This window comes from Netta rufina (genome assembly GCF_964035555.1).
Source record: "Netta rufina genome assembly, chromosome: 16".
In the NCBI taxonomy this organism is placed as follows: Eukaryota; Metazoa; Chordata; class Aves; order Anseriformes; family Anatidae; genus Netta; species Netta rufina.
This window is the reverse complement of record NC_140140.1, coordinates 1,983,994-1,998,523: the sequence shown is the minus strand read 5'-3', so window position 1 is coordinate 1,998,523 and position 14,530 is coordinate 1,983,994. Positions and strand designations below refer to the sequence as shown.

Genomic DNA, 14,530 nt, shown 5'->3' with positions numbered 1-14,530 from the left:
GTGGAAGAAGAGAACATCCTGCAGAAAAAGATAACTCATAATGGAAGAAACGGAATCATTAAATAGCAGAACTCACACTTTGGGGAGATGCAACAGGACCTCATTTCTTTTAAGATACCCTAACAACATCAACTCTTTCCTGCTGTGATAACATGATAAAGATTCTGTCTCTACCAGTTGGTTAAAACTGAGTTCACAAGTCCAAACACACATTTGTAATTGGCAAGTTCTTTTATAGTATAACTACAAGGTAAAATCTAAGGTGAAACTTGATTTTCCAGAACTCGACATATTCGGATTTCTTTCAGCTCTGTATTCACTTGGTTTGCAATGTTTGTTTCAGAGATAGCCAAAGGCTTGTATTGTACTAGTAAGTTACTCATAGGTGCCCAATATTATTTTATTTATTTATTTATTTAATTTGGGAATTACTGGAAGGTATACTTAATTGCTCCATTAGTTTGTCCCTTCTTAATACAAATTGTGGCTACGGCCCTGTAAGGGATTCTGTACGAGTAGCTTGGCAGGTCTTCAGTTTGTGAATTTTCATTATTTTGTGCTCTATGAAACCAGTCTTTCAATTTTGGAAATATATATACACCACCTTTATGAGTACCTGAAACCTCGCTATACCATATTCTGCACACATCCTATTTTAATGTGAAATGGTTTAAATTCTGTTTTTAAAAATTACTAAAAAAGAGGATTTCTACTAGGAAACCTGGGGCACGGCTAGGTTGTACTACTTGAGGTCCCAGTCTTGTATGTCCTTGCCTTTTATTTCTTTTAAACAGATGGATACTGAACGTCTATTCTGACTTCGCTTGAAAACTGTCTCTAACGTATAGCTGCAGTAGGGAATAATGGGTATTATTTGTGTACTTCTTAACTTTCACTCCAACCTGTTCGTGTTATTTTAAGCATTGACTTAAGCAGCCTGGCTTTCCCCTGTTGCAATGGCACAGCTCGGACTCGGTATAGCAAAGCCCCCCAGCCGCTATCTCGCAGTGCGGGGCTGGCGCCTCGCGGCGTTGTGATCCTTCACACGTAGCAAAAGCTCTTCATTAAACCCTGTATCCACACGGCTTCCCCCTTAACCCCCCCTCAGTTGCAAGGGGAGGGCGACCCCTCAGCGAGCTGGGCCCCGCCCGGCCCAGGGGAGCCCCCGGGGGCGGGCGGGCGGCTCCGGCCCTGTCAGGGCGGGCAGAGGGCGGGTGGGGCGGTGGCTCCCCGTGACACTACAAGTACCGCGCTGCCCCGCGCGCCGCCCTACTACAGCTCCCAGCGCGCCCCGCGCCGGGCGGCTGGCGGAGGCCGGTTCCTATTTAAATGTGGGCAGCGAGGAAAATGGCGGCGAGCGGCTGAGCGCGGGGGAGACGGGGAGCAGGAGCTGCGCCTTGGCGCCTTTCCCAGGTGAGCGGGGCTGGGAGGGAGGGAGCGGGGAGCGGAGGGAGGGAGGGAGGAGAGCGGCTGCGGCTGCGGCTGGTTCTTCTCTCTGCCCGGCTTCCAGCGCCGAGCTGAGAGCGGGCAGGGGGAGGGCGGGCGGGCGGCTGCCCCTGGCTGGGCACGGAGCAGCCCGGGGTTGGCCCTGAGGGGCGTCCCTCTCCCTGACCTGCCGCCCTCTCCTCGCGCGGAGGCGGCTTCCCGAGAGAGGGGAGCGCGGTCGGGTCGGGTGTGAGGAGTAACCCCTGGGCTGGGGGCGAGGGGGTGCCCCAGGCAGCGCCTCCGCGCCTTTACCTCTCCACAAGCGCTGTAACCTGGGGGCTGCGCGCAGTTAGCTGCGGGCACGGCTGAGGCGGGAGGCTGCCGTGCGGGGCTGGAGGCTTCTCGTGTCGCTGTGTGATGCGTTTCCAAGTAAGGGGAGTTTGGGTGGAGGTTCCTCGTGTAGCGCTGGGAGCCTTGGGGTCGTTCGGAATTTCCCAGTCTTGCGTTTAGGAGCGTCTAATTCTGTTTCTCAGCCTGGGTAAAAGGTGTGTGTGTGGGTGAGGTACCTGGGCTAGGATGGCCCCATCTGCCATTCTGCTGGGTTTATCTCATACACAGGCGGTTCCAAAGACCTTGTTATCTGCATTCTCCTTCTGATCATCCTGTAGTGTTGGTAAGTTTCAGAGGTGACTTCTCGTATCTCTGCTAATGAGGAAAGGGATGAGAATAGTGGAAATGAAAGGTGATTTCCATTGCCTCTTTATTTGTTTCTGCCTCACAGCCGCAATGAAGCTGTTGTTGAGGGATGGAGATAAAAAAACATCTGTGTGTGTGTGTGTATACAATTTTTTTTTTTTTTGGGGGGGGGGGGGGGGGCTAGGAGGAGGAGGTCACAGACTGCTCCCTGGAAAAGGTGTTAGTGATACTGGGGTGTAAATGGGGGTAAACATGGGTGGGGATCTTGTCTGAGGTTGACATAGTTCCCAGAGTCCTCTTTGGTTCTAAAGTTGGTTCTGTTTGTGGTTTCTGCTCCTGGTCTTTGGCATAGGCTGAGGTTTTCTTTTAAAAGAGAAGCTTCTCACTTTTGTCAGCTCATCTAGTGATCAGTTTTAAATTAGTCTCCTTTATTTGTGATGTGTTTCTTTCCTGCTTAACCTGTTAAAAGAATAAAGAAATAATTGATTCAGCCTTTAGTATTGTCTGTTAACTTTTAGATAAAAGATTTATATTTTATTAGGAATAGTAAGACAGAACTGAAGCAAATTTGGAAACATAAGAGTCAGTAAAGTCTAGCTATACAATATCTATCATATATATATTCCTTAAAATATTTTAATGTATATTCCTTAAAGAGGAAACTTAACATATGCTTAAATATCAGTCATCACTGTTGTAAAATAAATATTTTATACTAAAATACCTCCCCCTGATAGTAGAAGGATGCAAAAATGTGTTCCAAATACAAATATAAGGTAACTTCATAGTAACAAGTAATATGTGTGAAAGCCACAGTATAAGAGCTTCAATTTAGAGGAAACTGACTAAATTGCATGTTTTTTCATTTTTTTTATAAACTGGACTGTGATAATCGACTATAATTTTATTTGCTGTTAGGAGTTGTTGTAAAGGGCTGTTTCTCTGGCTGTGGTTCTGAATTTCATTCAGCTCTTTTACTGTTACTAATATGTCTTCTTACTAGTGGATTTGCTGTTCTGATATGAAACTAGAAGTTGGGGGATAAGTGAGGAAAGTGTGGTAGCAGGCAGAATAAACCCAATATTCAGCCTTGCTTTAATTATTGTTCCTGACAACAATGTACTGTTTCCAGTCTGCTTTTATGTTGGCATGTGAGTTGTGGGATTTCTTAAATTCTTCTTTTGAAACCCTAGTTCATTCTGTCTTTGGATTTATTAACTTAGAAGCTTGCCATATTTACGTTTTTTTTTTTTTTTTTTTTAAATATTGCTCAGATTAATGTATAGCTGAGATAAAATGCAGGGTGGGAAGGAGAAGGAAATCTGTTCTACAATAGTGTTATCATGTGCTTTTTTTTGTTAATACTAGACAAGAAATCACAGTCAAGACCTTTTTTTTATTAATTTCTGTGTTACAGTTGCATAGAGTGTTTTTTTTTTTCTGCTTTAAAAGATAAAGAAAGGGCATCTTAGATTTGTCTGCAAAATCAAGCCACTGATAGCATGCAAAATGATATTGGACACTACAGTCTGACACTGGAGGTTGCTTCAACTCCTGCATTTAAATGAGCCTCCCTTGAAGATGTGATCTTGAATGACTGTATGACACAGGATATTCTGCATTGTGTGCATGGAAGCTTTTTGATGATAAGAAGTTAGAAATATCTTAAATATTTTTAGTATTTTTTTTAAGTACTAAAAGACAGAGGGGAAAAGGTGAGGAATAGTATCCTTTATGCCAAGGATATTAGAGGATGGTGAAGAATACTTAAACCTGGATGCTAGGGCAACATGCCTGTGTGCTTTTTTTTCTGTGTCTAGATCTATTGACGTTTCTAAATGTAATGTATTAGGGAGGAGGCAACTGTGAAAGAATTTAGCTGCTACTGATTAAAATCAGAGGACAAATATTCCGTAGTAGATCTGCTATGTTGCATTTATTTGAGGGAAGGTACATCAAATCCTTTTTCATCCTGTGTAAATAGGGGGTATACTTCAGACAGACCATATTACTTTAATAATATTTTAAATTTAATTGGTGACTTTTGTTTTCTGTTAACAGTTACCAGCAAGCTGATTGTCCTTGGAGCAGAACAAAATTAACTTGCATCCAAACTCAGTCACAGAAGGGAATTTGTCTTCTGTGTGAAGTATATGGAATTACTGTTGGTGAGGTTTAATGCTTTTAGATGTAGGTTCTGGTCTTTCTTTTATGTTGTCTAGAGCCAGCTCTATTTCTGACATTCTGTAGAGGTAAGAAAAGGGCAGTTGCTTAAGACAGTGTGCTATTTAAATGAGAAGGAGGAGAGGGGCACTAGGAGATCTTGCTGCCTGTTTTGCTTATACGCTGGGAACTCAGGCTTGTTACTGCTGATAACTTAGGATACAGTGTAAGGCACCTACCTCTGAGGCTGGGAAAAAGGTTTTCCAGCTGCAGTAATCACTGCTTTTGTGATGTACTAGAAGAATGGAGGTGGTAAGTTCAGTTCTGCAGGTATCTATCTACCTTTGTCTTTTTGTTCACTGATCGTGAACAGCACATGCTGTTTTTTCTTATTTTTATTTTTGCTATCTTTTGTCACCTTTTCTGTTAAATGTGACTTCGGTACACCTAAACTGCTGTGAACGTTCTTTGGCAGGTTGTGGATCATTGCCTTCTTAGAAACTTTATTTTAAAGACTTTCTGACCATCAAGTTATCTTCATTTTTGAAGACTACAAGCATGGGTAGTGTCATGACTTCAAGCCCAACACCATTATAATTACATTTTATGAAATATGTACTAGAAACCTGAAACACTATGAAAGTCCTCCAGAAAATGTAATAATTGTTAGGTCAGGGCAAGCAATTTTTTGTCAAAAAATTCGTACACATATGGTTAAACTACCTAGCAGTTGTGCCCTGATTTATCAGGTGCACCTGAAGACCTGCAGAACAACATAACTCTTATGCTGTTAGCTGTAATGATTAGCACCTGCTGATCATAGCTGAGCATGAGATTTTTGTCACAAAGCCTATATTCTTTACTGCTTCCATGCATATTAGGATGTGTCAGAGCTGTGCATTGAAATAGTTTAGTACTACAGGTGTATCCAGCAGGCCTTTTAGAGACACATTTTCAAGGTAGGTTTATGTATATAGATGCACGGAATATCATGTGTGTGAGACTTATGAGTTACGAAGATTTTCTTCCTCCTGTTCTCTGCTTCATGGAAGTGAGAAAATGTGTTGTCTGCTTTTTCAAAAGCAGCACTGAAACAGGTTGCGTGTCTAAAACCATTATCAGTATAGTGCACTTCACCTACCTCTTGGGTAGTTGTAGACTAATGCTATTTCTTTGGTAGTGATAGAATGGGGGACTGGGTGGGATAGGGTAAAAAGACAAAAACCTGTTGTTTCCCTGGTTTCAGACTGTGGGGCTGTTTAATGTATGGATGAGACTGACTCTTTAGGATTTGCTTTGTTTGCATAGTATCTTTATTGAGATAAAACTCAGGTAATGAGTAGCATGACCAAAGAATTTGTTTGGAGTGGTGGCATCAGTAATTCATGGTGTTGAAACTTCTATGTGTGAGGTATGGTAAAAACCTGTTGGACGCTGTGTTGCTTGAACTGAGAGGTTAGTGGGGGAATGGTTAGTTTAGTGCAACTAAGTGCTACTGTGTTCTGCTGTGCTAGTGTTTGGGATTACATGTAGGAGTTTGGAGGTGAAGCTCTGGAATGCTAATGGATGCCTCTAGGTCCCTGTAGGTCATCATATTAAACCTGATATGGATTTAGAGATGTTGCATTGTGCAAGCTTTGCATAAATTACATCTTTAAATGGGTTTGGTATTCTGGGAACTGCCTGTTTTGGGAACGTCTCATCAGACTTCCTACTACAGCAAATACTCAAAAGGTGCAGTAACCTCAAACTAAACCTTCTGTGGAATAAGAAGGGGTTCCTCTTCTACAATGTATCATGGAACTGTTGACTTTGATACTGCTTTGAAGGCTTCTTTGTACATTCCATCTAAAAAACCACATAGAACAGACAATGGGATAATCTCTTTGCAAGTATTGTGTTTTGAAAGTGTATGGCTTTCAAGTTTTTGTAAGATGTAATTATGAGTTACTTTGCTGAAGCTTGTCTTTTTCTGGGAATAAGCTAAGGATTTAGTCCTGCAGGCTTCCTTTACAAAATGGAGAAGTGTGGAAATATTATTTGGTTGGTTTATTGAAAGCTATGTAAAATGGGTATTTTTTTATTATAGTGTAAATCCTAAATTATTGACTACTACTTGTTTGTTATACTAGCTCTTCTGTTTCAGCTTATTCTCTTGATTAGGCAGAAAAACACTGTGCAAGTTCTACCCCTCTCTGTAGCTTGGAAGAAACTCATGCGGATCTGAAAATGGGAACATTAAAGTTGACTTCTAGCCCTCCTGAAACCTAAAGGTGAAAGAGTTCATCTCAGTGAGGATACATTTTTCAACTCAACTTTCCTTTTTGTTCTTTTTGAATGTCAGCTGCTTGTGCAAAGCTCTAAGGATTTTTTTCCCTAGCAGGGCTTATGGTTTTGAGTACCTCTCAGGATCACTTGGAGTGGTACATATGTATAAAGGACAAAGGCAGTGAGTGCAAAGTATGGAGTATTCTCTGCTGATAGGTAGTACTCTTAACACTTAGCTTGTTAAGTCCATTGTTCTGAAACTTGTACCAATGTGGAGACTGTAAGAAACTGTCTCGTTTTACTGGAAACCTGAACTTTCTTAAGTGTTGTGACAAATTTGAGAATTAGTGTGTGTGTATGTGTATATACACATATACATTTAAAGCTGTCACTTGCTGATAATGCTCCCGAATGTTGTCTTCAAAGACAACTATCAAATGATGCAATCCTGAAATCTGTTAGCAATGGGCTGGGTAGTAAAATTAAGCAGTCTTCCTTACCCCATGCTTTTCTGAGCAGCACTAGGTGGGTAAGTAAAAACATATGCTTGCTGGGCAGAGACAACACAAATGGTGGCTTGTTAGCACCAGCCACTGCAAGACTACTGTTGTAGTCTCTTTTGGAGTCTTATCTTTAATGAAGACTTAAAAGAAAATAATCTTGGGAAGAAATGTGAAATACAGCTTGTTTCTGATGCTTTATTAAGCTGAAGTGATGGAACCATACTGTAATGATTTTTTTCTGCTTTGTTAATCTGAAAACCTTCAAATTTCTGCTTTTCTAAGTACTAGGCACGGCTGTCACTGCTCTGAGCTGTAGCTAGTGCACAAGATACAAAGTGTTGGAGCATATTGCAACAATACAGGTATTTCTACTTTATGTTGGCAAATGAGTAGCAAGCTCTAAGGGTGCTAATTTACTATTTAATTAGTGAAATATGACTTCAGAAATCATGAGGACAAGATCTGGTATATAGATGGGCTTCTTTCATGAGTTGCGTAAGCAACAGTTGACTTTTTGTCTTTTAGACCTCTTACTGTTCTTAAAAAAAATAAGTCTTTCAAATATTGCTGTAGTTCTAGAGAGAACCTAATGCTGCATGGATTTAATGCTTTGTTATTAAATGCCATTTGCCAGATCGTGACTAGCATTCACATCTAGATAGTGGTGTGAAATTGAATGCAACTTCCAGTGGTGATTCAGCATGAAAAGTTCTGGTGACCAACTCACTTGTAAACCAACTTGGTCAAAGTACATCAATCAACTTCTGTACAAATTGTATATAAAAGATTTTTTGTATTTGCCAAAAACCCTAGAAAAAGTGCACATAATCTCTACTCAAGTATTTTAAGTGAACTTAATAGTTCAGAGTAGTTAGTCAATATAAGATTTTAGTTCTTCCTGTGAAGAAAAAAAAAAATCTAAAGCAAAGATAGTGCATATGGAAAAAACAGGGGAATGCTAACGTGTAATTCTAACACATCAATGATCATCCTATGGGATGTATTAACAAAGTAACCTTGCTGGTTTTGTCAAATGTCTGAGTTATTTTCACCAGATTTGCTGCAGGCTAGTGAGCCTCAGAACAGGGCCATGTCTGTGCTGCATGCTGCTTTCAACCGTGTGTAGCAGCTGATACGGTCTACTTGGATGAGCTTCTCTGAAACTTGTTTTTAGACAACCATTCAGAGTGTATGTCTGCACACAATTAATGTGTGGAAATGCTGTTTCTTGTCTCTTGGAAATTTATGGATGAGGAAGTGAAACTAATTCTTCAACTTCATGATGGTGGGTTAAAAATGGTTACCTGCTCTGAGAAGCTTACTTTCTAAAGGTAGCATCTACAACAAAAATCAGCAGTTTATTTTGCCTGTGCCAGAGACTTCCTTTGACTTCTTTCCACATAATGTCTGGGCTAAAGATGCTGGACAAAACCAGGGAATTATGGCTCCTAGCTAGTTCCTTTTCAGCTCTCTGCATCGTTGCTGCTGTGTACTAAAGTAGACGTAGCAGCATCTTTTGCTCTAGTGATTCCTCCTCTGCTTTCTCAATCTTCTGTGGAAGCTTTTCTAATGTCACCAATGGGGATGTCTGGCTCAATGGACAGATCTCAGCATGTGGCTGAGATGACCACATTCTAGGTAATGTTAGGTATTGGTGGATTTCTGATTCTTTGAGCCAGTAATTATACCATTTGTTTGGCTTAGTTGTAACTGTTAAGTGTTACAAGAGAGAGTCCTTATGTTAAAACTACTTAAGGAAGTTTGAAAATACTTACTCAGTCATATTGCTGTAGTTGTCATGTAAGTATAGTTGTGTGGTAGCCTTTTGAAATATATAAAAGGAAATGGATTCAAGACACTAAAGTTATCTTATTTGTTTGCTTAGTAGTTTGATGGCATGTACCGGTGTAAGCTTTGTTCTCATTTTGTAGATAACTTATTTTTGCATATTTGAAAGCAAAATTATTAAAATAGGAAATAATTTTTATGCAGTAAATTGATAAAAATTCCTTATTAAACAGTATTTAAAGTAAATATTTCATAGTACTTCTAAAGGCTACAAAAACAAGAGTACTTGATCTGCAAATTGTCCTCTTAATTGCATAGAACAAAAGCAGCACCTCTGTTACCCTCAAATGTCCATTTGACCCCCTCCCCCTTAAGAGGAAGGGATTCCTTTTGATCTGTGTACAGGAGACTGACAAAAGAAGGTATCTGCGCTGTGTAGAGTAGCTTTTGAATACTTCTGTGTTACACCTGTGGGTTTTCTGTTGAAGCTCTCTTCTAGTGATGCATATTTGTAGCTCATAAATAAGACTTGTAGAGGTCTGGTATAGAGAAAGGACTAGGAAACTTGTCAGGCTGGTAACGCCTGTGTTAGAGATCATAAGAAGGTGGTAAGGGTGAAGAGTAAGATGCTGTGAGATGTGAAATGAGTAGAGATTTAAGGAAATTCGAGAAGAGCCATCATTTGAGAGGGTCAGAGTAGCTTGCATTGTCATCCACTCCAGCTTTATCCTGAACTGCTTCATCTTCCCTTGCCCATCTGTCTGTAGTTGGACCTCAAATGACCTCTATCAAGAGATTAATGTGTAGTACGATAACATTTCAGATTATCCAAGCAATGCTATTAGTATACGAGTAAAGTTTTTTTTTTTTCCTGTCTTAGCACTGCTTTTTGTCCATGAAACTTTTGCTTAAACTGAGGATTCTGTCTAGTCACAAGTCTTAGTTGTTTGAGCCGTACACTTGAGAGAGCTTTTTAAAAGTCTTAAAGCAGTGGAAATTTCCAGTCTTCACACACTCGCGTGCACGCAAGATTTAAAGTTCTAGTCAAATAACTGCTTTGCAAGAAGAGAAAAATATGAAAAGGAACCGCAGACATTCTGGATGTCAGCCTGTGAAACTTTCCACTATTTCCTTTAATAACATGCAGGCATGCTTATGTTGCTGGAATTTCAGTTAGGAGTTTCATTCTGACTGAAACTTCTAGCCTCTTGTTGAGCAAATGATCCCTGTAAACTAATTATGGAAAAAAAAACCCCTCACGTGTAAGAATGTACATAAACCAAATACATGCTGGATACCAACCATGGATATTAATATATTGATCTTGCTTTCAATTTCTTGTTTTACAGTTTGTCTTAACTGTTGCTGTTACTTGATGATCACTGCCAGGTGACGATTCATCTTGTTTCTTGCTGGCAACAGTGATTCTAGACTTATATTTTCAATAAGGATTTCATGTTAATACAGATTGTAATTGCCATGTCTTTGGTAATCTGAAAGAAGAAAGACATTAGGAAACATATCCTGCTCTAATCATATTCTTCTATAAAAAAGCTAACTTTTAAGACTATTTACTGGTTACTTATAAAATTATTGTAGATTTAGATACATTGCTCAAAATAAAACTGAAGGGCTCTACAAGTTCAACCTCACGTATCTACCTCAAAGCTCTTTTCTGTTGAATTCTTGTTTACAAAAAGGCTCCCTGACCTTTCTCCAAGAACTAGATGACTCTGTACTTTTGAATGTGCCTTGTCTTTCTGTCGTTACAGATATTCATTGTTGACTTGTGCTCTTTTGGGTTAGGGCACAAAGAATCCTGAATGTTATGTTTTTTTGTTGTTGTTTTTGCTTTGCTTAAATGCTGGGGTGGGAGCTAAGGTGGTATATTGTGTAAAAAGCAAGCAATGTCACAACAAACTGACCTTCCTTTATTAATTGGAAATAAAAAACCATAACCCTTTAAATGTATTCTTATGGAATGCCATCTTCCTGATGCCATGCACTGCACTTCCACCACAACTCCAGCCAAGTCAGGACTGTTATGCTTCCTTTTTCTTATCCTCCCCTTACACTAGGACTGGGGCTCTTGCACTCGGCAAACTGATTCAATAGAAAATCTTGATTCCATTCCCAACAAAAAAAAACACAGCCCCCCAAAGTGAACAAAACTACCCAGACAACTTTGGGCTTTCAGTTTACCCCCTAGTTGCAGAAACACCAGTTCTGGTGCAAGGGAATAGCAGGGGTGGGGTTGTAGCAGCTGCAGCCTAGCAAAGATAAAATTGGATGGAGTTCCTGTAAGACTGTTCCTGAAACAAATTGGTTTTAGAGGATACTCAGGTGGTACCTAGGTGTAGAAGTTCAACACCCTTTGTCTACCCTGAGGCTGTAACTAGTAAGAGTTGGAGTTATGTATTATTACTGATAGCTCCCAATCTGTTGCATCAGCATTGGAAAATTAACTTCAGTTAAATCAATAGGGATTAAGTAGATGTATTGAGTGCTGTTCTGAAAGCTGATCTTGAGAAACCTGCGAATATTTGATATGGATTTGTTACTAGTGTAATGTAAATAGGTATTGCTAAACAAGAGTGACCTGCTGAAAGGGTGAGTACTGCAATAATGCTCTTTTGAGGTAGAATTAATCTATCGGGTCACTTCTGCAGAGACCCAGAAAATGAGCAGCCCTGTGCTATTGGGCCTAGTGTTGACAGACTTAACAGGACTGTAAGATTAGAATATATTGCTGCTTGTTGTGAAAAGCTTTCTCTTGTTTGTTTCTCCTATGCTTTTGTAGTCAGTAGTTCTTCATAGCTGATAAGGGATGTCCTGGTTTCTAGGTCAAGGTTAAAGACTGAGAACTGGGAAGATTTTGCATAGTTGGTGATATTTGTTTCTAAGTCAATTTGCAGAGTAGATTGATATATACGGTAGCATTTGTAGGATCCATACATAACCTGTTGTGGAACTGTCATTTAAGCTGTAGCTTTTACTTGCACCTAATGAAGTTGTTTTTGTCTGAGGATTTGTTATGTAGGAAATAAAACAAAATGGGAAGGGAGGACAACAAGACAGTACAGACTCAAGTTTTGTCCTACTATATGCCACAAGTGCTTTTCATGCTTAGTTCTAGATTATTTTCAAAGTAAACCTGTGCAGTTAGGCCAAAATAAACAGCTACATGCAAAGTTGAAGACAAAGTATTGTGCTCTGATAAAGTATGTTTACCCTAGGAAGCTATTGCTAAATAGAAACATATTCAGTGTTTATATGAACGCTTGTTCTAAAGGAATATGTCAATGCCTGTACACAGATCGATTGGACAGGTCAATTTAGAATATAACCATCTTGCCTGCAATGGCACAGATGAAAGAAAGAAGTGGAATGTGACAGCAATTGATAAGATCATCAATCTCAAATAATACTTTTTTGAGCCAAGGTGGCAGTGTTTCTAGACCTCTGAAAGCAATGTAGCTGAACCCTTTTGATTGGTAATTGTACTATAACAAACTGTCACCAAAATATGGTGGTGGGGGGAAGGTAGTTAGGGCCTTGTGGAATGTCTGCTTAATATTGTTTGGGAACTTCCTTCCCATTCTGTCATCTTTTTTTCCCAGTTGCATATTAACTTTTGTCAGCTCTTTTGAAGTGAAATATATAGTTCTCTAGTTTTTGCTATATTTTCTTTAATGCTTCAGTATCATATGAAGTAAAGTGGTAATTACTTCATCAAGAAAACTGCACGTTGTATTAACTTGTGTAGGGACAGTAATAATGATAACCTCTACTTAATGCTTTTTTTTTTTTTTTTTGAGTTATATTTACATATATGTAGCAGGCAGAGCTTCCTTTCAGGGAACTAAGTAACTCTACTCCTCATGTAGCTTTAGGGTAAAACCAAATCTCTTGTTTCTTAATTCTACTGTTCTGTCCTGAGTGATTATATTGTCTGCCCTTCTTACTGCAGAGGGAAACATTGCTCAAATTTCAGTGATTGGAAACTCCAGGTAGTAAGGTCAGCAAAGCAAAACACAATGACACAATTTTGGAGAAATGTATGGCCAGACAGAAGGGATATCCTGTTAGTGCCCTCAATGAGAGTTTCTGTAGTGTGAGCTTCTGCCTTGTAGGTTGTATCATTGAAAGACTCTGTGAATCCCAAACTGGGGGAAAAGCTTCAGACAGGTGCGTAACTTCTCTATTTCAATGCCTATGTTTTAAAACAAAACAAAAAAAAAAAAAACACAAACCCACAATATCCAAAGATACAAATTTTACAGGTGCTGATGTCACCTAAAGCAGGAGAATAAAAAAAATATGGAAGCGAAGGTGTGTCTAAGTAGTTAAAATTAAGTGGTGTGAAACTTTGGGGGGTGGGGAGGAAGGATGTGGTTTACTCTTTCCTCAGCATTTTTTAAAAATAGGTGTTATGTTTTGAAAGGGACACTTCAAGAAAAGATGTGTGTTATTAAATGTGTGATAACCTATTATCATTTTTTAGTTGATAAAATGAGATCTCTGAAAGAGTTTCAATGGAGTATTAAATAGACAATGAAGTATGAGAAATCTTTCTGTGTGGCTGTAAATTAAATTTAGGTATGCTTAAAGGAGCTTCTTAATGTCTTTTCAAAAAGAGCAAGGTTAGAGACAACTTGTGCTGTTGTCACTTTCTCTGCTTCCACAGAATTCTGTATTCAGGCTTTCTTAAACTCAAGGACACTACAGTAGTGCATGCTGTGTAGAAGACAAGTATTCCTTCTGAATTTCCCCTGCAAGCTTGCCTAAATACAAGTTGTATCATTAACTTCTCAATTAGTGAAGTGTGCAATTGGAGTGGAGGTCTGGCATGTGGATCAAGTTTCACAGGCTCTTCCTCCCTTGATGTTAGAATAGACACGAGCTTTTTTTTTTTTTCTTTAAAAAAAAAAAAATCTTGCTTCTTTTTATGTATCTTCTGAAATCTTAAAAAAAAAAAAAAAAAAAAAAAAAGACAAACATGAATTCCCTTTACCCTGCTAATACTTTTTAAAAATACTTTGCAGGTCACATTGTCTGCTAGGGTTTTGTCTCTACTAGGGTACAGATAGTATTGCAATCCTTGAGATGCCTCTATGCCCTTGTGTTTCTCCTTCTAAGCAAAGATCAAGAGTGTCGTGAGAGTGTCATGAAAGTTAAACGTAGGGTAACTCCTTTAGGCTACAGTTTGTGGATGGAGGAGCTCCTCATCCAGGTTTCAGGGCAGGTACTTGACTGAATTAACTAAAAACAATATTCTTTAGAGGAGTATTGAAAAGCCTATTTTAAAATATACATATTTACTTCTGGCTGAAATTAACTTTTAGCTGACAGAGTGATTCCACTGGTGTGGAGATTCAACAAATGTTTTCCTTTGCGATAAGTGCAAATCCGTGACTGGCTGATTTCTCTGAGGCAGAACAGTCCTAACTCTTGTTTCTAATCATAGGTAAAACAAATGTTTTACCTATACTAGAATCTCTTGGACATCAACAAATTATGACACTTATCTGATTTGGCCCTTTCTTCTAGTTGCAGTGTAAGGAAAAGATGGATCTTGCAAATGCAGTTGAGTTTTAAAGGAAAGTTTAATATCTGACTGCTAGAGTTTTATAACTAACCACTTAAATATGTTCATTAATCCTTTGTCTTTAAACAGAAATGGTTCT

The 14,530-nt window shown here is 39.2% G+C and overlaps 1 protein-coding gene across 4 annotated transcripts in view; it reads left to right on the top strand.

Moving 5' to 3' along the window:
* Positions 1-1,296: 1,296 nt before the first annotated feature.
* The window catches only part of NCOA3 (nuclear receptor coactivator 3), an 85,196-nt gene continuing 71,962 nt past the window's right edge, over positions 1,297-14,530 (top strand). For all 4 annotated transcript variants that reach the window (XM_084296635.1, XM_084296636.1, XM_084296631.1 and 1 more), the window contains exon 1: positions 1,297-1,413. The gene's annotated coding sequence lies outside the window, so the exon portion shown is untranslated. The remainder of the gene's footprint in view (positions 1,414-14,530) is intronic.